Source organism: Saccostrea echinata, unplaced genomic scaffold, assembly GCF_033153115.1.
Source record: "Saccostrea echinata isolate AGI-Se365-2 ecotype Australia unplaced genomic scaffold, CSIRO_AGI_Sech_v1 ptg000013l, whole genome shotgun sequence".
Lineage (NCBI taxonomy): Eukaryota > Metazoa > Mollusca > Bivalvia > Ostreida > Ostreidae > Saccostrea > Saccostrea echinata.
In genome coordinates, this window is record NW_026889762.1 from 6,755,801 (window position 1) to 6,781,157 (window position 25,357).

Consider the following 25,357-nt stretch of genomic DNA (forward strand, 5'->3'; position numbering starts at 1 on the left):
CCGGTTAATGTTAGATGAAAAACTAGACCTCGATGTACGTATCAACTGCACTGTTCTTCGTCCTCAACGAGAAATTTAAGACATACATGTAGATTGTTCTAAGTTGGAAATTTGTACTGTTTTATATGGATTCGGAAAATACTTCAGGGCTTCTGTATATATATTATAGAAGATGAGACAGTTTATATCTAGAGGCAAATTAAACACTTGATATATAGACCCCTCGATCGCTGTTGCAAGTCACGGCTTTGTGTGTATTCCTCTGAATACGTGATGCAAGACTCCCTCGATCAATACCTTGCATCAGGCATCCAAGGGTCGAAATTCACACAATAATCCACTCCCCACAAATGTCCCCCAAAACAGTGAAAACAAGTTGCTGTCCTTTAAATAAAGACTGCAATACATGGACCATATGCATGTGTTTCTACACGAAATTCAAAGAAAATTTCTAGATTTAGTGATTTTACAAAGGTGTAATTAAATTTAATTTTTTTACATGCATCTTGTAATTTTCATCGTTATTTAAGGCTGTAATGATAAAAAAACCATGATGTTGAAATTATGTGAATATGAAATGTTGATCTAGGTATCTATCACAACTGTAAACACTGGTAAAGTACTAGTAGCCTTTAAAATTAACAACAGAATTAAAAGAGGTCTAAGCATGCAGGTGTCGTAAGGGTTGAATTGTAACTCCGTTGGCGGATCCAGGAAAGGGCGGGGGTCGGATGTTGTAACCCCATTTATTTTTGCAGAAAGAGGAAGAGAGAGTGTTTTTTTTTCCTGTAATATAGATATTTTTACGTCTAGTATTTTCAATAAAATAATTGAGTACTTCAGTCTCTGCCCTTTCTGCTCTCTAGATAGAGTTTTGCTCATTGCTTTTACTTGTACTTTCACAACCCCGGCCCCGGGCCTCGACCACCCACACACGTACGTTACATGAAAGATTTCACTTCGATATCATCGGAAGATTCCGGCGAACGTACACAGCTTTTTTGGACCATCTTCTGAAGTAACTTACTTTGAGAAGTATGCATAAAAAGTCATGAAAGGGAGTATGTATGAGAATATTTTTCTCCTCATATATTATGGGGATATTTTAATCAATAAAAAGAAAGGTTCAAAATGTCCCCGTAGTATGTTGAGGAGGGGGCTCACTTTTTCTTTAAAAAATAATTTTTAGTTATAATTTGAATATATAAGTTTTGATTTGCATTGGAAGCTCCCCCTCACTTTTTGTTGCGGGAAGGTTCAAAATAAATGTACCGAAAAGTTTAGACGAAGCCCACCTCCCCCAGAAATAGGATTTTACAGTGTGTTGCACAGGTTGTTATTTTAATTTATTCATTTATTGTTGCTTGTCAACTCTTTTTTTTTCAGGTTGCCCCCTTTGAAAACCGTTGCTACGGACTTGAATATAAGTGTCTGCAGTGTGACCTAGAACCCCCCCCCCCTTTTCAAAAACTGCTGAATCCGACCCTGTACTGGAGCACTAAAGGGTCTCGGCACCAGGGGGTCCCGAGTTATCTAAAACGATGCGAGGTTATCGATTAACTCGATCAAATTAAAAACACACACACAAAAAATTAATTTTGTGTAGGTTTTTTTTTCTCTGTCCCTTTTAAATAACGGAATGGTTAATATACAACACCTGCAATTGTAACTTCTCGGCAAAACAACGTGTTTTTCCGAGCTCGCCAGAAGATCTGAGAAGATGCGATTGACAATCTCATCGCACGTATGTAGACCTATTTGGTCTTGCAAACACAGGTGTGTGCACTGTTTGCTAGTGACGCTTAGACTGGTGACGGTATTTGCTATGGACATGGAGAACTATACACCAGTTTCATAACATTTCTAGTGAAAATTGGAGTAAATTAAAATTTTAAGTCGAATATCCTGGATATGGGGTAACCCATATCCTGGATATGGGGTAACCCATATCTATTCTTGTTACAACGACCGTCAATGCATCCATGGACGAGTTCATTGGTTACTCTGAAAGGTGGCACAGGTCAACCTTTCGTTAACATTTTCTACAATGAACGGCCTTCTTTGAGTGATTGTACTTTCATAGCAAAATTGTTAAATTTTATTCCCGATTGGCCTATAGTTTTGTCATTAAAAAATCGGGCTATTTCGATACATGTATCAGTGTAACCCATAACGGCTGGGACTTGACATATGCACAAGATTTATACGGAAGATATCCTATCATTGGAAAGAGAGATGGTACACATGTAGCACAGATATGTGTTTCTCCATCTCCCCCAAATGGAGAAACGTAGCTACAGGCCTTTATCAAGCTATATTTGGATTGCTGTCAATCAAATTATTTTGCGAACCTTGATGCAAAAAACTAATGCCGGTAAATCTTTTAAAACCTAGTAGTTGCATTAAGTTTTTAATTCAACATGTTCAAGCTGTTAAGCTATCTATAAAAGTTTTTCCTACTTATTTAAAAAGCTTGTTCCATAGAATTTAATTTGTATATAAGGATATATGTATTAAAGAGAAATTCAGATCTTGGTTACGCCAAAGAATAAATAAATACGATGTGCAGATTTTAGAGCGAGGTTTGCCAATGATTGGCATATTCTAATTCGAAAAGGGCGAATTGTTCTAACTACAAATTGTCTTTGAGGCGAACTCTCTAGCATTCTCGCGCATGCGTAGCCTGACGTAAGCCCATGGCATCCGGTTTAACTCCACTTATATATTTTCTGCGTGGACCTCAGGGTCCACGCAAAAAAGAATCTCTTTTCAGTTAAATGATGAAAGTCATGAAAGCATCAGAAGATCACTAAGACAGTAAATTCTTATAATTTACATGAGAACAGTCTTGTAAGTGCCGCTTGTGATCGTGAAGCGCGCCCACAGGTGAGAAATTGACCACAGTAGAACTCCGATAGTCGAGAGATTCACATGTGAAAAACTGCGCGGATTTATAGACAGGGGCGAACCCCCCTCCCCAAATGACGGAGAGAGAGGGGTGAGAGAGAGAATCCAGTATGTTAATCTAGTTTTCTTAGATGGTAAACGTCATTGGTTACATTGTAGAGTATACGTACTACATGTATAAAATATTTTGAATTTCCATGCAGTTTAAATAGTTTTCCATGGCTTTCATTAGTTTATTTTGAAGGCAATTCCTTTTTAGCTCACCTGAGCACATTTTCTGATCACATTTTGTCTGTAGTCCGTCTGTCCGTCTAGCTGTCCGTCTGTCTGTCCTTCCCTCTGTAAACTTTTAACATTTTCGACTTCTTCTCAAGAACCACTCGGCCAATTTCAACCAAACTTGCCACAAAATATCCTTGGGTGAAGGGAATTCAATTTTGTTCAAATGAAGGGTCACGCCCTCTTTCAAGGGGAGATAATAAAGAATTAGTGAAAAATTAATAGCATCATTTAAAAATCTTCTTCTCAAGAACCACAAAGCCAGGGAAGATGAAACTCATGTGGAAGCATCCTCAGGTAGAGTAGATTCAAATTTGTCCAAATCATGACCCCCGGGGGTAGGGCGGGGCCACAATGGAGGATCAAAGTTTAACATAGAAATATATAGGAAAAACCTTTAAAAATCTTCTTCTCAAGAACAGCAAATCCATGATGAGTCATATTTATATGGAAGCATCCTCAGGTATTGTAGATTTAAGTTTGTTCAAATCATGACCCCCGGGGGTAGGGCAGGGCCACAATGGCGAATCAAAGTTTTAGATATAAATATAAAGGAAAAACCTTTTAAAATCTTCTTCTCAAGAACAGCAAAGCCCTAATTGGTCATATTTATATGGAAGCAACCTCAGGTAGTGTAGATTCAAGTTTGTTCAAATCATGACCCCCGGGGTTAGGGCGGGACCACAATGGAGGATCAAAGTTTAACATAGAAATATATAGGAAAAACCTTTAAAAATCTTCTTCTCAAGAACCACAAAGCCATGATGAGTCATATTTATATGGAAGCATCCTCAGGTAGTGTAAATTCAAGTTTGTCCAAATCATGACCCCCGGGGGTAGGGCGGGGCCATTATGGAGGATCCAATTTTTACATTGAAATATATAGGAAAAACCTTTTAAAAATCTTTTTCTCAAGAACAGCAAAGCCATGATGAATTATGAAGTTAAACGAGACTTACCTGGAAGGTGAAGTTTGACTGTAATTTTTCCACCATTGAGAGACGTAGGGATCAAATGAGATGAAGTTCAAGGTCACGTAATCATAATTCAGAGGAGTAGTAATAAATATTGGGGCATCAAGTTAATACAACAATAGGGTGGGACTTGGAAGAGAAAAAAATTTTAGGGCTGGGCATTTGATCCCTACGTCTCTCAATGGTGGAAAAATTACAGTCAAACTTCACCTTCCAGGTAAGTCTCGTTTAACTTCATAATTTTTCCCCATTGAGAGCCTCAGTCTCAAATGAGCCTTCAGAGTTGATGACCCAATAATAAAAACATTACAAAAACCATTATTAACATTCTAAATAAGTCTCAAACAAATTTTTGAATTAACTTTATTTTCGCCAAGTCAGAACGATGAACATATTTACATACTAGTATATAATATGCTACAAGTTATCCTTATGAAAGTTGTCCAATAAACCATTGCTGAATTCACAAGACAGTTTAACTGGTTTATTATAAAATTTTCTAAAGGTACTGTCACTTGTCCAACCTGCTGTTCTAAGAATTGTAGCAACATACACCTTCGCTTTTGATGCAGCACTAGTTGCTGCTGATCGTGTACTATGCGGTGAAAAACAGTTCATGTCTATTCCAGCATTTGTCATAACCGACTTGATCCAGCGACCAACAGTATCCACAGAAATCGAACTGTGAGGCTTTTGAGTACTTATAAACAGTTTACATTCTGAACCTCTCAATTTTTCAGTTCTATGAATATATTCCCTATATACATGCACTATACATAAATCTGTGTCATTTGGATAAGCAGCAATAAAAATTTCATCTAAATGATGCCCTGGTCTTGATTGCTTCATTTGTGTCATTTGGATAAGCAGCAATAAAAATTTCATCTAAATGATGCCCTGGTCTTGATTACTTCAGCATGTCACCATATCTAATGATTAACATATTATCTCTTACAGAAATATTTCTAACATCTAAAAGATGTAAACCTTGTTTTCGCTGTCCAGATAATAAAGCTAATAACATTGTCAATTTCTTTGACAACTGAAACAAAGACAAATCCTGTACAGGAGACAGTGTCTTAAGATATCCTAAAACTTTATTTACATCCCATGTAAAATGATATTTGGGTAAAGTTGGTCTTGACAAAAATACACCCTTCATAAAACGTTTAACTAAAATATGATCACCTAATTTCATACTAGAGTGCCCCAAAAGAGACAAAAATGAACTTAACGAGCTTCTTTCCGTATTTAAAGCACTGTAACCAAGATTTTTCTTATACAAATCTGTAAGAAATTCTAAAACTAAATTAACATCTGCTTTAAATGGATCACTCTGTTTTTCACAACAAAACTGCAACCATTTTTGTTGATAACCCCTATATTGTCTCTTTGTGGATTCCCGCCAAGATCCGCAGATAATATTGACAGTGTCTTCTGGTAACTTTCTACTATACAAGCATTGCCGGACAAACTGAATGCACCCATCTTCATCTTTGTCAAAGGATGTCGTCGTTTAGGATCCTTTGGCAATTTCAAGAGGATCTCTGCTTTCGGAAGAAGATAACACGGACCTGCAACTTGATGCATCAACTGCGGAAACCATGTCTGTGTCTTCCACACTGGAGCTATCAACAGAGCAGACTTCACTTCTTCCTCCTTGATTTTCTTCAAGACACTGCTTATGACACTAAAAGGAGGAAATAGATAACAGTCAATATTTCTCAAGAGTGTGCAAAAGCATCAACTCCCACAGCATTTGGGTCTGATGTATATGAATAATATTTCTCTAACTGATGATTGTCCTTAGATGCAAATAAATCTATATCACATTTTCCACACAGATTTGTCAGTTTATTAAAAACCACTTCATCTAACTTCCATTCCATGTCTACATTTTTGCGAGATAACGAATCAGCTATAATGTTTGATGCACCCTGGACATGTTCTGCACTAAGCCAGATGTTTCTAACTATACACCAAATCCATAATTCACGAGCTAGTTCATTCAATGTTGAGATCTTGCCCCCTTGCTTGTTTACATGTGAAACAGCTACTGAATTGTCCATACAAAGCCTAACATGGGAGTCTCTAATATTCTCTCCCAACCCTTTAAGAGTATAAAACCAGCCAAAAGCTCTAAATAGTTAATGTGTGACTTACAAATATTCTTGTCCCATAATCCACTAATTGCTTCACCTGAATCTTCATTAACTCCACCCCATCCAAACTTGGAACTATCACTTTTGAAAAGAAATTTTGGAGAGTTTCTAGTTAATGATTTAAAAAATTTACACACATTCAGGGACCACCAGTTTAGTAATGTCCTATTCTGATGAGAAATAGTCATATGGGCTTCAAAATTACCTCGATTAAGTTTTAAAGCCAAATCTTTTTTCAATTTCTAGGGTCTTGTAATAAAGTCTGGCATATTCTACCCCTGGTTCAGAGGCTACAAACATGCCTACAAGCTGTGCCACCTGTTTTATTGTCACTTCATTCTGATTCAAAACCATATCACAAAAATCTTTAATAGATTGCGCTTTGTCTGGTGTAAGTCTAACAGTCATTGTAACCGAATCTAATAAAAATCCCAAAAAGACAACATTCTGGCTTGCATAAAACTGAGATTTGTCTGGATGAATGGTAAATCCAAGACTATCCAAGGACTTAACAGTGTCTCTTAAATTAACTTCACACTCATCTTTTGTATTGCCCAATAACAAAACATCATCTATGTAAATAACATTCAAATGACCAAATTTCCTAAGTTCAGAAAAAACAGGCTTCATGATTTTGGTAAAAATACGTGGAGCACTAGCTAGTCCCATAGGTAAACAGGTGAACTGATATGTTTTACTTTCCCACTTGAACCTAAGATATTGTCTACTACATTCATGAATTTTCACGGAATAATAAGCATCTTTGATATCCAGTGAACTAAACCAACAATTTGGTATAATTAAAGATAATGCGGACCTTAAAGTCTCCATCTTGAAATGATGATTGTCAACAAACTCATTTAAATTCTTTAAATTCAGAATTATTCTAAAAGACCCATCTTTCTTGGGACGCAGAAAAATATTTGAATAAAAAGAATTCTCATATAAATTCTCATTCACATGAACTCTTTCCACAATTTTCTTCTTCAAAAATTTTTCTACTTCTCTATGAGCAGCTTCATATTCAATTTCAGAAAATTTTAATGAATTTGGCACGTGAAATTGAAAAGGTTCATATTTGAATTCTATCTTGTAACCTTTAACAACATCAATAATCCAATTATCATGAGTCAATCTACACCAATTATGTAAAAAAAAATTTGATTTTGCCTGCAGTAAAATTTTCAGGCGTGTTCTTCAATACAAACTGATCTACAATTGTACAAATATTAGACATACTAACATCATGTGTAACTACTGATTTGACTCCCCCTTCTTCTTTTTCTTGTTGAAACTGAACTGTTTGGCCAAAAAATTGCTCTTTCCGGCCCCATGCCTTGGCTTCTTCCCGTAGCTATTGGAGAATTTGGGGATCCTGTATTTCCCACCATAATCTTTGTTCGATATCTTTTGTGCAAGTTTATTTGCCTCTAGAACATTCTTCACTTGACTGCCCAAGTCATCTCCAAATTAATTTTCTGACGAGCTCTCTGCGGAACATAAACTAACAAACTGTTTGTTTTTCTCAGGCTGGATAATTTATTCCCGCCTCTTGTAAGACAAGTTATGGAAAACACATTTCTGAAACTTCAAGATGTCACCACACAGCTGTTTTGCCTTCTTAACATCAACCAACCCTTTTTTCGAGTTGCAATTAATGAGCATATCAAACAGGCTCAATGTCGGAATCATGGCTTTTCCTACAAGATTCTGGGTAGTCTGTAATTTAATGTCACTTGCTCTGTTTTTGGATGACATGTTTTCCCATATGACTTTGTTGACTTTTGGTGCAGAAACATTGTTCATGTTTTTTGGCCTATCATACTTGCTGGAGATTTCTTCAATTTTCTCCGAGTTAGTTTTGGTCATGAACATTTTCTCCATTATCTTTGCCAGTTCAGAACTTAACGGCTCGCTTGTCTTATCTTCATCACCGAAAAATTCTGACAGTTCATTAAGAAAAAGACTTCATCATCATCTGATGAACCATGAATACTATCGTCTCCCTCAATAAGGGAATTGAGTGCGTCATCGGCTTCCGACTTATCTGAATTCTCTTCATCAGATTCATCATCGCTAAGTTCGTGAGAAGGCCGATTACAAACTTTAGACAGTTTTGTTTTCTTGCGAGGGGGTGGCGAACTACTCTTGTTCAGTCCGCGTTTCTTCGAATAGTCCGGACTTGTATCCACTGAGGACCGATCAGACTTCAAAGCAATAAGTTCTTTTTGAATTGATGACATATTCGTTGACATATCTGCAAAGTTACGCATGAACATGTCGAACATACCATTCACAGAAATATTACTCTGCATGGCAACTGATGTCGAAGAATTCGACTTCGATTGCATCGTGTGATCATTACGAGCAGCATCCTCGTCAACTTGATCTACGAAGTCCACCGGCTCATTAGCCATGACGAAAAAGAAAGAATACAGACAGTAAAAATCTGATTCGTTTAAATGCTAACTCCACACCACATGGCATGTAAAAGCAAATGGCGCAAGGGGCTAACAGTCCCTGCATCAGTGACGTCACTGAAAACAAGTACTGCACATCGTGATCAACACGTGTTGAACAAAATGTGCAACGCTAAAATATTCCCACATGGGAAAAAGTGCAAAAGAACATGTGTTCTGATTAGCAAAATTGCTAAAATCCACCGGTTACAAAACCAGTGAAAAATTTAATTGATAAAATCCGAAAAGAAGGACCTAACATAACTCGCGTCTGAACTATGAAAAGACACCAATTTCTATGATTACGTGACCTTGAACTTCATCTCATTTGAGACTGAGGCTCTCAATGGGGAAAAATCATATTTATATGGAAGCATCCTCAGGTATTGTAGATTCAAGTTTGTTCAAATCATGACCCCCGGGGTTAGGGCGGGGCCACAATGGAGGATCAAATTTTAACATAGAATATATAGGAAAAACCTTTAAAAATCTTCTTCTCAAGAACAGCAAAGCCATGATGAGTCATATTTATATGGAAGCATCCTCAGGTATTGTAGATTCAAGTTTGTTCAAATCATGACCTCCGGGGATAGGGTTGGGCCAAATGGGCGATCAAAGTTTTACATAGAAATATATAGGAAATTTTTTTAAAAATCTTCTACTCAGGAACAAAAAGCCCTGATTGATCATTGATTTATCTGGAAATATCCTCAGGTAGTGTAGATTTAAGTTTGTTTAAATCATGACCCCCTGGGGGTAGGGCGGGGCCACAATGGAGGATCAATGTCTGAAATAGAAATATATACAGGAAGGTATCTTCTGATGAAGAACAGCAAAGCCATGATTAGTCATTTTGATATAGAAGCATCCTCAGGTAGTGTAGATTCAAGTTTGTTAAAATGATGACCCCCGGGGATAGGGATGGGCCACAATGGGGGATTAAAAATTTTAAATAGGAACATATTGGAAAATATCATCTTCTCAAGAAATGAAAATCATGTTTAGTCATTTTGATATAAAGCATCCTCAGGTAGTGTAAATTCAATTTTTGTTCAAATGATAACCCCCAGGGGTAAGGTGGGGCCTAAATTGGGATCGAAAGTTTTACATAAGAACACATAGAAAAAATTATTTCTTCTCAAGAACAGAAAAGCTATGTTTAGTCATATTGATATGGAAGCATCCTCGGGTAGTGTAGATTCAAGTTTGTTCAAATGATGACCTCTGGGATAGGGAGGAGCCAGAATGGGGGATCAAATTTTTACAAAGGACTATATGGGAAAAAAGTTAAAATCTTCTCAAGTACAAAAAAAGCCATTTGTTATATTGACATGGAAGCATCATCAGGTAGTTTAAAATCCCCCCCCCCCCCCCACCGGTAATCTTTTCAATACTGAACTGATTTGTGTCTAGCCAATGTGCTCAGGTGAGCGATGTGGCCCATGGGCCTCTTGTTTTCCTAATAACACTAAAATGGATGCTTAAACTTAGAAATTGATTTAAATATACATGCAGTATAACCCCCCCCCCTCCCAACTCTCAAACATTTGTTCTTTCTTTCTTGTTTGTTTTTTTCTTTATCAATTTTTCATCGGCAAAATGTAAAATACTTGCATTCAGCTTATACACAGACATCTTAATTTTGTTAGAGAAAAAATTGTACTTGATACTTGTATTTCGTAATACATGTAGTATATTAATATCTGTTTAGAGTGTCATAAAGGTCCGATATGCCTGGTGTTTGTATGAATTTATTTTAACATGCTAAATGCATTTCACTGATAAATCAATTCCTTGCTAGTCTGCATTTAGAGAACGACTTTATAAGATTCAAAAACAAAATAATTTTTTTAAAAAGAGGAAAATGCATGCAAATAAATTTCATCCGTTTTTAGTGTTTAGGATTGATGTTATCCTAAAAATAACAAATGTGTGTGTGTGTTTTTTTTGTTTTTGTTTTTTTGTTTTGTTTTTTTGTTTTTTTGCTGTAATGAGCAAACACGGTGCATTATGCATCTTCCCTTCGTTGCAAATTTACGTGCATACATACAGCCTTTCAATTTTTCGGCTTAGCAATTTACGGTTACTTTCATTTTGCATGCCATATCTTTTTAACACTGAATCATTTTGATTAACCATTAGTAGTTTAGTATCATTTTCAATATAAATTATTCCATGAATTTTGCATCACATTTATTATGTTTTATAAGTTTGTTCTTATACATTACACATATAATCAGAGCAGAATTCAAACTTATAATACTCTGGGTTCATACAGTTACGATAGTACAATTACGGACAATAACACGTACTTTCTACACTTCGTACGGACTTGATTCTATTGATATTTAGTAATTTTCAGAGAAATAAACGGGAAGCAATGCAACGTCGCCTTTGTGACGTAACTGAAGTCATAATCAAAAGTGCACAAAACAACCGCTCGAATCGTCGAAATTGTGTACCAAAATTGATGACAAAAGCAAACCCGCGACCTACCTTAAAAGTAAAATAAAAATGTATACATTCATCAATGTTCAACGATTGGAATCTGAGTGGCTTTGGTCATTTCTGAGACGAACTTTCTCTGATATTCGCGCCCAAAAGGAATCAGAATGATCACGATGCAGTTTAACTGAAAGTTATTCTATGCTTTATTATTTATTTTGTACAGCATTATATTACAAATAAGAAAACGATTAGGCGAATTTAGATTAGATTACAATGACTTTTAAGGAAAACAACATGAAAAACAAAACAAATCATATACCATTATAAAACATGAAAAAAAATTCTGTATTCCACTGGCTGACTCTCAGCTTTTTAAAAAAAGCTAACCTTGTAGCCATGTAGTGTTATTCTTTAAACATCGGATTCGATGCCATCTGATGGTCTAGAAATTTCCGTGAAGATATAGAGGTATAAAACTAAGATAGGATACTGGCGAAAACGATTTGCACATTTTGTTTTTTAATTAGTAATCTTAACTAATTTCTTCTGTATAACCTAAATCAAGTTTTTTACTGAATAATTCATTAATGACCTAATAGTTGATACATGTATGTATCATATGTATAAGTCTCTACCTATGCATTAATTTTGCAACAAGGCCAACAAAATCATATCGTAGGTTTCATTCACAATTGTGACCATAAAATTGATATGGTCACATACACAGAACAAGATATGAAAATGGCAAAATAGAAATGCATAAATTTCTTTTTAATTGATGATAAGTTGTAAATACCACAGTGAAATGTTCTGAAGATTTATTAATATCAGCTTAAAGCATAGATATACGTACTTGCATGATCAGCTTGGTACTGCTAAAATAACTTCTAATTATGTTTCAACAAAAAAAAAACATGATCATAAGGCGACTATATCAAGATTGTATAATTAACTTTTAGAATCAAATGATTATTAAAACTGTAAGATGTCTCAATCAATCAATCAATCAATTTATTCTCTAAAAACATTGTAAATGGTACATTAATTACATAAACATATAAAAACATATATACATATAATACAATGGGTCAAGCAAAAAAAAGGGGGGGGGGATAAATTAAGCTAGCTAAGGAGAACAGACCATACTATAAATTATAGAAATAAATGTACTTCATTTTTTTTCAAAGATTCAACACCATTTGGCACATGACTTCACAAAACTTCACAGTGTGTGGGTTAGGACAAATTTTTTTGTAAAAAAAAACTTTCCGGTGGTTAAAAGTACTACATTCTAAAATATAGTGATATTCAACTACTATCTGATTACTATCGCATCAGCTATAAAATCTTTCATTTCTTTGAATACCATTCCGTCTACCCCTTTAAATCTAAAGATGGTGGTTTATGGTTCTAAATTTTACAAAGTTTTTTTTTTCTATATGATAACAGCGTTAGATATTTTTCACATTCAAAATTGGTTTTAAAAATTCTATAATTTTACTTTAAGCTTTTTGGAAGATTCTTGAACTGCACTATTCCACTTTTGAATGTATTGATCTTCAATCTTTGTTTGACTTTTACAGTTATCCAATTTACATTATAGAAATACTACCCGTACCATATATTTGATAAACCACAAAAATATTTAGCAGAAAGGAAATGCAGGAGTTTGTCATTTGTCCTTTATCCTATTGCTTATGTTAATACATATATAAAATTCTTCATAATTTGTTTTCTTTTCAATACACAAGTTTTGCCTAATATATTTTATAATTCTTAAGTATATATTTATTTATAATGGAAGCCGTCTAGTTTTTCAATAAACATATAACATGGAGTGTTACTTTTTGAATTCAATATTTCAACAAACGTAGTTGTGCTCGATCAATAATATCAATATTTTCATAACCCCATATTTCACAACCATATAACAATACTGGTAAAACTATTTTGTCAAACAGATAATCTTGAGATATTTAGTAGAATGAGTTTGTGTTATTTATTTATTCATTCTTTTATTTTTTATTTTTTATCATTATTATTATTATTATTATTATTAAGGTCTTCCGTTTTAGACGGAAGACCTTATAGTAATTCTACTGTTTCTTCTTTATTATTATTATTTTTTTCCCCTTTTCTTTCCGGGGCGATTTCTCAGAGATGGCTGGACGGATTTTCTTGAAATTTTCAGGGATGATAGAAAATGAAAATACCCCCAGGCGTTCTTTTCATTTTTTCAAAATTCACTTCCGGTCGTCAGATATGTCCGATTTCCGTTTATTTCAAAAATATTTTGTCCCAGTCATATCTCAGAAACGGTAAGAGATTAAGACACCAAACTTATATGGTTAATAGATCTTGAGGAGTAGGCAAAACCATTTGGGTTAAGAGCGTCAGCCGTCACTTCCGGTCGTCACAGGAAGTGATCAAAGGAATCGAAATTTTTAACTTTTCTTTTTTTCTTTCATCACATTGTTGCATCTAATTTGCAGATTCGAAATATGTTGGTCCTACCGGAAACAAAAACGTCAACTTCCGGCTATAAGCGAAAAACTGCATCATTTGAGTATTTTACTTTCCCATAAATATTTTTTTATAGATAACGTATTTGAACTGATTTTTGAATATGTTATCAAGACTGCAAATGTCTAGAGTAACGTCAAATATCTTTGTAAAATTCACTTCCGGTCGCGCATTTAAGTGTCCGCAAAATGAGAATTTGTCCGAGTGAGATCTCAGAAACTGTATGAGATTTAGACACCAAACTTATAGGAGTATTAGACCTTGAAAAGTAGACAAAACTATTTGGGTTAAGAGCGTCAACCGTCACTTCCGGTCGTCACAGGAAGTGATCAAAGAAATAAAAAAAATTATTTTTTCTCTTTTTGAATAAGACTTGCATCATATAATTGTATTTTTTTCACAGTTACGATATGTTTTGGTCCCACCTGAAACAAAAAATGACAACTTCCGGTTATAAAAGAAAAACTACATAATAGGGTTTTTTAATTTTCCCATACATATCGCTTATAGATAGAGTTCTTTAAATGTTTTTTATATATGTTATTGAGACTGCAGATGTCTAGAGTGACGAGAAATATCTTAGTAAAATTCACTTCCGGTCGCGTGTTTTCTTGTCCTCAAAATGAAAAGTTATTTCAGCGAGATCTCAGAAATGGCATGAGAGTAAGACACCAAACCTATAGGAGTAATAAACCTTGGTGAGAAGGCAAAACACATAGGGTTAAAAGCGTAGCCGTCACTTCCGGTCGTCACAGGAAGTGATCGAAGAAATCAAAAATTTCAACTCTTTTCTTTTTAAAATTAAAACTTTCACCACTTTATTGCTTCTCTTTCGCTGTTTTCGAATATTTTAGATTCCACCGAAAACAAAAACTTTAAATTTCCGGTTTTAAGAGTTAAACTACGTTATTTCGTGGTTTAACTTTCTCATAAATATCACTTATAGATAAGTATTTGAAATGTTTTTTTACATATGCAATGCTGCAGATACTGCAAAAGTCAAGAGAAAATTCAGAGATTTTTATTCAGTTCACTTCCGGTCGTGTGTTTTCCTGTCCTCAAAATTAGAATTTGTTCTCACAATTGTTCGGCAACAGTAAAAGACTGAAGTCTAAAACTATCAGGACTTATAGTCAGTCATCAGTTCATTTGCATCGTGTAAAAATCGTGTGTTCTCATTACTTCCGGTCGTGACAGGAAACGAAGCAAAAGAAAAGTAATTTTTTAAGTTAATTTGTTTCTACATAAGATTAAGGCTAATACCGAAGTTGGAAAAGACATGTTCATGCAAACAGGAAGTAGTATAACGGAAGACCTTCTCATTACTAGTAATGAGCTTCTAGTATTCTTAATATTATTGTATAGACGAAATTTTGTAAAGGACTTTGTCCGCTCCATTTCTCCAGAACAGCTTAAGATATGAAAGTTAACTTTGTCAGATATCATAGATAATGACTTGTAGATGTCACCATGGGTATTCTTTCCGTCGTCAATACTTCCGGTCGTCACAGAAATTGGATTAAAAGGTCGATTTTTTCTATTTCTTCGTCTTTCTAACTTCTTTTTTCTGTAATATTCATAGGGTATGTAAAGGCCCCTCTTTGACGATTTTACGTATTACCAGTTTCTTGATAGGATTAAGAAGGAATTAAGAGCCATTCTCTGTAATGACTTGAACTTTTATATAGGAGATGTGGCACGCATAGTCTCAGAATTTCTCCAAACTCTCTATGATAAAAGTCTTTGATACAGTAAACTCAAATCAGGCAAAAATTGGTTGCTACGTGTCATGGTTACCATAGCAACATGTTGTAAAGTTTGAAAAATGTCATTTTTCAACATGTTCAGAGTCCCACAGTTAACGTTTGCAGCAAAGCAAACAAGTGGCAATGACTGTTTCTGAAAGTTGAAGGTCTGATGTCTTAAATGCATGATAAACATGTTTGGTAAATCAACTATAACATACGTTACTATGGAAACAAAGTATTCAAAAGTAATAATTTTGTTCAATTAATTTTATAAAGTCATACACTTAAGAATAAACACAATTATAGGTTGAAATGCAAGCAAATAATAGACAAGAGATCCTTGTAACATATACCAAGGACAAAATATGATATTTCTTATAGGTTGGCAATGGTTGCCATGGTTTTAATACCATGAAGGGATTTTAAATTTACTCTCTTAGTGTTTTAATCTTATCCTATCTTTTTAAAAAGCATATTTCTATATAACTGATGATCAATTTTTAAAGGCCTTGGTGTGACCCTAATTTTCACATTTCAAAAAATTCAATTTCAATTCTTTAAATAGTGCGTTGCTATGGAAATAAAGGCAAAAAAAACATTCATAAAAATCTGAAAAATACTCTGTTTCCTTGGATACGTACCCTTGTATGTAGATTCCCAAAACTTTTGTGATTGATATATGTGAACAACTAACCTGACTTTCAATTTTGACTACCACCCAATCTCTAACAGGATGCAAAAAGCTGGCACATAGGGTCTAATATTGACATAAAATTAACAAAATCGAACATTTTCTCTTCTTGGTAACCATAGCAACAGTGTTGTATTTTTCAACAACCTTTATCAATATATGATATTCAACTTTAGTTCTATGAGATAAGTACTATTCAAGGTGATTCAAATAATATATTTCTTGATTAAAAGGTTAGTAAATTCCTAAGGCAGCAAAAAAATATCACTTTAAACAACTAGTACGTTGTTTCCATGGTTACACTGCAAAGTAACAATTAATCTCACTTTTTCTTATGTTGTCGGTGTTGCAAGGTCCTAAGGATGTATATGTGCCAGTCATGAATTTTATTGTTTTTCCTCAAGATAGTAGCATTAATCCAATCATAGCAACAGATTTTGCATGGTGACACTGTGTTACCATGGCAACCATGAAAGTTATTTTTAGAATAATACTGGCAATACCTAATTACATAAGGTAAATATTTTTCATTGCTTTTCTTTAAGGTTTTTGATTGAGTTTGATTATGTAACATCTATCATTTGTGAATATTGAGCGTTTTTCAGCATTTTTCAGCATCTAAAATGTATTCCAAATGTACCCATGGTTACCACTTACTTAGAGATAAATTCTAAATAGTTTCTTTATAGCATAAGTGGCAACAAGGTGTCATGTTTTTGGGAGAATAGTGTGTTTGTTTTTCTTAGTCTTTATTAAGGCTTAATAAAGATTTAAAGTAGCTGAAAATCTCAATTTTTTCAACTTTTCTGGCTGTTACCATGGCAACCAAGACACATAGCAACGAAATTTTATTTGATATATGTTTCTGGTGTCAAGTTGTAATAATGGGTAAAGTTTCATCAAAATCGGTGACCATGCGTGGCAAAGAAGTTTAAGTGGTTACAGAGAATCGCTATTAAATATCTTTAAATATTTTAGCATTTCCGAAATCGTAGGACCAACGTTTCTTAAACACTACAAAATATTGATTTTTCCCCCGTCTATATAGTTTGCGGGGACTGCTCAGTGCTCATTCACGTAGGAAGTGGTGTACAGTTAACACCTACCTGGTGATTGGGATAGGCCAGAAAAACCTTCCTGTTGCTATGGAAACGAGTTTATATTAAATAAAAATGGTTGTATATGATATGTGTGGGCATTTTATTCGCCCCTATTTTTTATCAACTGTAGGAGACATTATCATCTTTACCCTCCCCTTTTCTCTTTTTCGCTTTGATGTTTTGCATTCTTTATAAAATGACCTTGACCTTCATATCACAAGCAACTCTTCTTGACGTTTTCAAAATTATAAGCTTTAATTCTTTCTACAAAATAATGCTAATTTACATGTTTATGTTCAAGAACTCCCCCCCCCCCTTTCCTCGAAGCAACCAGGTAGAATACACAGATATAAAATTCACAACTCATAAGGAACTTCTTAAGAGTTTAATTAATAAAATTCGATTCCCCTGATGTGATTTGATATTTTGCTACCATTCATTCTTCTTCTGTTTTGTCTATAGAATTTATAATTATTTTATTTAGAATTAATTTATCTTTAGAAAGTAGTGATTGTCAGCTACATTCATTAGCATTTCGCGTTTTCTTCTATATCTATTACTTGCATATTAATAATTTCATTAAATAATATTTTTTAAAATATTAAAACTTCATTTCTATTAAATTTTATTAATTTGTAAATCCTTGGATCCGCTCCTGCAGGTGCGCGAAAGCCTCATCACTACTGTAAAAAAATTATTCATCACGCCGAAAATGTTCATGATTCCGCTAAAGTAAGAAAGTTTACACATAGTTTTTCATCTCATAAACAACCATCAGCCCTGTCCAATGCAGAAATGCTCGAATTGAAGGGGAAAATTCAGGAATTGTTTTGCGTCAGCCATGTTTTGACGTGAACCTTACACGGCATTCTGTTATTAAGGTCTTCCGTTTCAGACGGAACACCTTATAGTGATTCTACTGTTTCTTCTTTTTCTTTTTAAGGTCTTCCGTTTCAGACGGAAGACCTTATAGTGATTGTAGTGTTTATTATTAGGGTCTTCCGTCTCCAACGGAAGACCCTTCTATTATTCTATTGTTTCTTTTTCACTTTTATTATTATTATTATTATTATTATTATTCTTTTTTTTTCTTTACAATTTTTGTGCAGAAGATTTCTCGGAGTTGGCTCGATCGATTTTCTTGAAAATTTCAGGGAAGATGTATCTTTGTCTGAACCTTATACGTTTTTTTCATTTTTTTGAAATTCACTTCCGGTCGGAAGTTATCGCCCTTTAATCAAAATTCAGAGGACCTCCTTGTCTGCAATGGAACTCAAAAACGATTAAAGCTAGAGGGCTGAAATTTTCAGCGATGATAGAGGACATGTTGCCATTGATCACCTGGGTTTTCAAATCTTCCGGAAGTGCCTAGTATGGAAGCTCGGTAGGGGTCAAAATTTAGGACACGAATCATGAGTGAATTTTAGAGACATTTCTTACGATAACTTTTTAACTATGAGTATTTTGTTAAACCATATTGAACAGAAATTGTGTAGAATTACAAGATCTTTTATATGATATCAAAGAAAAAGGGCTGACTCATCACATTAGGGGCTGAGAAGGGCCGAAAGTCTTTAATCTATAACTCTTTAACGATCAATATTTTGTAATGCATTACTGAAGCAAAAATGTTTATCTCAACAATGTACGACTATATATTGTGATATTCACATCATATGTTACATTATTAGGGGCCATAAGGGGCCAGAATGCTAAATCTTTGACGCTTCATATCTCAAAAGTGGGAAATATTTTGATAAGCAATATTGAACAAAAGATGTCCAAAATAATGTTCTAAACAAGATGCAACCTTTCATTTTTTGCTAAACGTCCTCATTAAGGAGTTGAAGGGCCGGCCCCTAAATACTTCTTTTGCAAATATCTCAGAAAGGAAAAAGAATTTCTGACTAGTTGTTGAACAAAAAGTGTTCAAAATCATGAGAGCTTTAAAGTGATATGAAGAAAAAGGGGCTGGACCCTCACAATAGGGGCTGAGAGGGGCCGAAAGTCTTTGAACAATAACTCTTTAACGATCAATATTTTGTAATGCATTACTGAAGCAAAAATGTGTATCTCAACAATGTACGACTATATATTATGATATTTACATCAAATGTTACATAATTAGGGGCCATAAGGGGCCAGAATGCTAAATCTTTGACGCTTTATATCTCAAAAGTGGGAAATATTTTGATAAGCAATATTGAACAAAAGATGTCCAAAATAATGTTCTAAACAAGATGCAACCTTTCATTTTTTGCTAAACGTCCCCATTAAGGAGTTGAAGGGCCGGCCCCTAAATACTTCTTTTACAAATATCTCAGAAATGAAAAAGAATTTCTGACTAGTTGTTGAACAAAAAGTGTTCAAAATCATGAGAGCTTTAAAGTGATATGAAGAAAAAGGGGCTGGACCCTCACAATAGGGGCTGAGAGGGGCCGAAAGTCTTTGAACAATAACTCTTTAACGATCAATATTTTGTGATGCATTACTGAAGCAAAAATGTGTATCTCAACAATGTACGACTATATATTATGATATTTACATCAAATGTTACATAATTAGGGGCCATAAGGGGCCAGAATGCTAAATCTTTGACGCTTTATATCTCAAAAGTGGGAAATATTTTGATAAGCAATATTGAACAAAAGATGTCCAAAATAATGTTCTAAACAAGATGCAACCTTTCATTTTTTGCTAAACGTCCCCATTAAGGAGTTGAAGGGCCGGCCCCTAAATACTTCTTTTGCGAATATCTCAGAAATGAAAAAGAATTTCTGACTAGTTGTTGAACAAAAAGTGTAAAAACTCATAAGAGCTTTAAGGTAATATCAAGGAAAAGGGTCTGACCCCTTAAATAAGGGGCCGAGAGGCGCCGAAAGTATACAATCAATAACTCTTTAATGATCAATATTTTGTAATATATTACTGAAGCGAAATGGTACATCTTCACACACTTTATCTAAATAACATGATGATGATATCATATATTACGCAGTAAGGGGTCTTTAGGGGGCCAGATTGCATAATCTTTGGCGCAATATATCTCGAAAAGGAAGAATATTTTCATAAACAGTATTGAACAAAAGACGATCAAAATAATATTCTGAACAATATGCACTCTTTGAATTTTTGCTAGACGTCCCCATTTAGGACTTGAAGGGCCGGCCCTTAATATTTCTTTTTCATATATCCCGAAAACAAAAAAGAATTTCTGACTAGTTGTTGAACAAAAAGTGTTCAAAATCATGAGAGCTTTAAGATGATATCAAGAAAAAGGGGCTGACCTCTCACATTAGGGGCCAAGAACGGCTGAAAGTCTTTAATCTATAACAATTTAATGATCAATATTTTGTTAAACATTATTAAAGCAAAATTGTTCGTCTTAACAATTTATTTATATTATTATATTTGAACAAAAATCCCAGTCAAATTCTTATCTCATCTTATCAAAAATCGGACGGAAGACCCACTCGTTGCTCGCAACGAGATCTCATCTAGTTATTTTTATTTTTTTCCCCTTTTTCTTGCCCCCCTCGATTTCTCAGAGATGGCTGGGTGGATTTTCCTGAAATTTTCAGGGGTGATAGAGAATGAAAATACCCCCAGGCGTTTTTTTCATTTTTTCAAAATTCACTTCCTGTCGTCAGATATGTCCGATTTCCGTTGTTTTCAAAAATATTTTGTCCCAGTCATATCTCAGAAACGGTAACAGATTAAGACACCAAACTTATATGGTTAATAGATCTTGAGGAGTAAGCAAAACCATTTGGGTTAAGAGCGTCAGCCGTCACTTCCGGTCGTCACAGGAAGTGATCATAGAAATCAAAAATTTCAACTTTTCCTTTTTGTATCTTTTTTTGCATCACCTTATTGCACTTTATTTGTAGTTTCGAAATATGTTGGTTTCACCGGAAACAAAAACGTCAACTTCCGGCTATAAGCAAAAAATTGCATAATTTGAGTATTTTACTTTTCCATAAATATTTTTTATAGATAACGTATTTGAACTGATTTTTGAATATGTTATCAAGACTGCAAATGTCTAGGGTAACGTCAAATATTTTTGTAAAATTCACTTCCGGTCGCGCGTTAAGATGTCCGCAAAATGAGAACTTGTCCGAGTGAGATCTCAGAAACTGTAAGAGATTTAGACACCAAACTTATAGGAATATTAGACCTTGAGGAGTAGACAAAACCATTTGGGTTAAGAGCGTTAGCCGTCACTTCCGGTTGTCACAGGAAGTGATCAAAGAAATCAAAAATTTCAACTTTTCTCTTTTGGAATAAGACTTGCATCATATAATTGTGTCTTTTTCACAGTTATGATATGTGTTGGTATCATCCGAAACAAAAAACGACAACTTCCGGTTATAAGAGAAAATCTATATAAAGGGGTTTTTAATTTTCCCATAGATATCGCTTATAGATAGAGTTCTTTAAATTATTTTTATATATGTTATTGAAACTGCAGATGTCTAGAGTGACGTGAAAAATCTTAGGAAATTCACTTCCGGTCACGTGTTTTCTTGTCCTCAAAATGAAAAGTTATTTCAGGAAGATCTCGGAAACGGCATGAGATTAAGACCCAAACTTATAAGAATAATAAACCTTGGTGAGTAGGCAAAACACATAGGGTTAAACGCGTAAGCCGTCACTTCCGGTCGTCACAGGAAGTGATAAAAAAAATCAAAAATTTCAACATTTCTTTTTAAAATTTAAACTTGCATCACTTTAATGCTTCTCTTTCGCTGTTTTGAAATATGTTAGATTCCACCGGAAACAAAAACTTTAAACTTCCGGTTTTAAGAGATAAACTACGTTATTTCGTGGTTTAACTTTCTCATAAATATCACTTATATATAAGTATTTTAAATGCTTTTTACATATGTTGTAGATATTGCAAAAGTCAAGAGAAAATTCAGAGATTTTTATTCAGTTCACTCCCGGTCGTGTGTTTTCCTTTCTGAAAATTAGAATTTGTTCTCACAATTGTTCGACAACAGTAATAGACTGAAGTCTAAAACTTTCAGGACTGATAGTCAGTCATCAGTTCATTTGCATCTTGTAAAACTTGTGTGTCGTCATTACTTCCGGTCGTGACAGGAAACCAAGCAAAAAAGAATTTTTCTTAAGTTATTTTGTTTCTGCATAAGTTTTAGGCTAATACCGACGTTGGAAAAGACTTGTTGATGCAAACAGGAAGTAGTATAACGGAAGACCTGCTCATTACTAGTAATGAGTTTCTAGTTATTATTATTTTTTTTCCCCTTTTCTTTTCGGACGATTTCTCAGAGATGGCTGGACGGATTTTCTTGAAATTTTCAGGGATAATAGCGAATGAAAATTCCTACAAATGTATCTTTCATTTTTTTCGAAATTCACTTCCGGTCGTCAGATATGTCCGATTTCCGTTTTTTTCAGAAATATTTTGTCCCAGTCATACCTCAGAAACGGTAAGAGATAAAGACACCAAACTTATATGAGTAATAGATCTTGAGGAGTAGGCAAATCCATTTGGGTTAAGAGCGTCAGCCGTCACTTCCGGTCGTCACAGGAAGTGATCAAAGAAATCGAAATTTTCAACTTTTCTCTTTTGATTTTTTTCTTTCATCACATTGTTGCATCTTTTTTGTAGATTCGAAATATGTTGGTCCTACCGGAAACAAAAACGTCAACTTCCGGTTATAAGCGAAAAACTGCATAATTTGAGTATTTTACTTTCCCATAAATATTTTTTATAGATAAAGTATTTGAACTGATTTTTGAATATGTTATCAAGACTGCAAATGTCTAGAGTACCGTCAAATATCTTTGTAAAATTTACTTCCGGTCGCGCGATTAAATGTCCGCAAAATGAAAACTTTTCAGAGTGAGATCTCAGAAACTGTAAGAGATTTAGACACCAAACTTACAGGAGTATTAGATCTTGAGGAGTAGACAAATCCGTTTGGGTTAAAAGCGTCAGTCGTCAATTCCGGTCGTCACGGGAAGTGATCAAAGAAATCAAAAATTTCAACTTTTCTCTTTTTGAATAAGACTTGCATCATATAATTGTATCTTTTTCACAGTTACGATATGTGTTGGTCTCACCAGAAACAAAAAACGACAACTTCCGGTTATTAGAGAAAAACTACATAATAGGGTTTTTAATTTTCCCATACATATCGCCTATAGATAGAGTTCCTTAAATGATTTTTATATATGTTATTGATACTGCAGATGTCTAGAGTGACGTGAAATATCTTAGTAAAATTCACTTCTGGTCGCGTGTTTTCTTGTCCTCAAAATGAAAAGTTATTTCAGAGAGATCTCGGAAACGGCATGAGATTAAGACACTAAACTTATAGGAGTAATAAACCTTGGTGAGTGGGCAACATATATGGGGTTAAACGCGTAAGCTGTCACGTCCGGTCGTCACAGGAAGTGATCAAAGAAATCAAAAATTTAACGTTTATTTTTAAAATTAAAACTTGCATCACTTTATTGCTTCTCTTTCGCTGTTTTGAAATATGTTAGATTCTACTGGAAACAAAAACTTTAAACTTCCGGTCTTAAGAGATAAACTACGTTATTTCGTGGTTTAACTTTCTCATAAATATCACTTATAGATAAGTAATTGAAATGTTTTTTCTTACATATGTTGTAAATACTGCAAAAGTCAAGAGAAAATTCAGAGATTTTTATTCAGTTCACGTCGGTCGTGTGTTTTCCTGTCCTCAAAATTATAATTTGTTCTCACAATTGTTCGGCAACAATAATAGACTGAAGTCTAAAAATTTTAGGACTTATAGTCAGTCATCAGTTCATTTGCTTCGTGTAAAAATCGTGTGTCGTCATCACTTCCGGTCGTGACAGGAAACGAAGCAAAAAAGTAATTTTTTAAGTTATTTTGTTTCTACATAAGTTTTAGGCTAATACCGAGGTTGAAAAAGACATGTTGGTGCAAACAGGAAGTAGTATAACGGAAGACCTTCTCATTACTAGTAATGAGTTTCTAGTTATTATTATTTTTGTTCCTTTCTTGTTTTCACGATTTCTCAGAGATGGCTGGACGGATTTTCTTGAAATTTTCAGGGATAATAGAGAATGAAAATACCTACAAATGTATTCTTTCATTTTTTTTTCAAAATTCACTTCCGGTCGTCAGATATGTCCGATTTCCGTTTTTTTCAGAAATATTTTGTCCGAGTCATATCTCAGAAACGGTAAGAGATTAAGACACCAAACTTATATGAGTAATAGATCTTGAGGAGTAGGCAAATCCATTTGGGTTAAGAGCGTCAGCCGTCACTTCCGGTCGTCACAGCTTCTTTCATCACATTGTTGCATCTTATTTGTAGATTCGAAATATGTTGGTCTCACCGGAAACAAAAACGTCAACTTCCGACTATAAGCGAAAAACTGCATAATTTGAGTATTTTACTTTCCCATAAATATATTTTATAGATAATGTATTTGAACTGATTTTTAAATATGTTATTAGGACTGCAAATGTCTAGTATAACGCCAAATATCTTTGTAAAATTCACTTCCGGTCGCGCGTTTAAATGTCCGCAAAATGAGAACTTGTCCGAGTGATATCTCAGAAACGGTAAGAGATTTAGACACCAAACTTATAGGAGTATTAGACCTTGAGAAGTAGACAAAACCATTTGGGTTAAGAGCGTCAGTCGTCACTTCCGGTCGTCACAGGAAGTGATCAAAGAAATAAAAAAATTCAACTTTTCTCTTTTGGAATAAGACTTGCATCATATAATTGTATCTTTTTCACAGTTACGATATGTGTTGGTCCCACCGGAAACAAAAAACGACAACTTCCGGTTTTAAGAGAAAAACTACATAATAGGGGTTTTGAATTTTCCCCAACATATCGCTTATAGATAGAGTTCTTTAAATGATTTTTATATATGTTATTGAGACTGCAGTTGTCTAGAGTGACGTGAAATATCTTAGTAAAATTCACTTCCGGTCGCGTGTTTTCTTGTCCACAAAATGAAAAGTTATTTCAGCGAGATCTCGGAAACAACTTGTAGGAGTAATAAAACTTCGTGAGAAAACAAAAC

General features: G+C 34.4%; 1 pseudogene; it reads right to left on the bottom strand.

The window, feature by feature from the left end:
* Window positions 1-5,042: 5,042 nt before the first annotated feature.
* LOC133186298 (uncharacterized) lies at window positions 5,043-8,739 on the bottom strand (annotated as a pseudogene).
* Window positions 8,740-25,357: the final 16,618 nt, after the last annotated feature.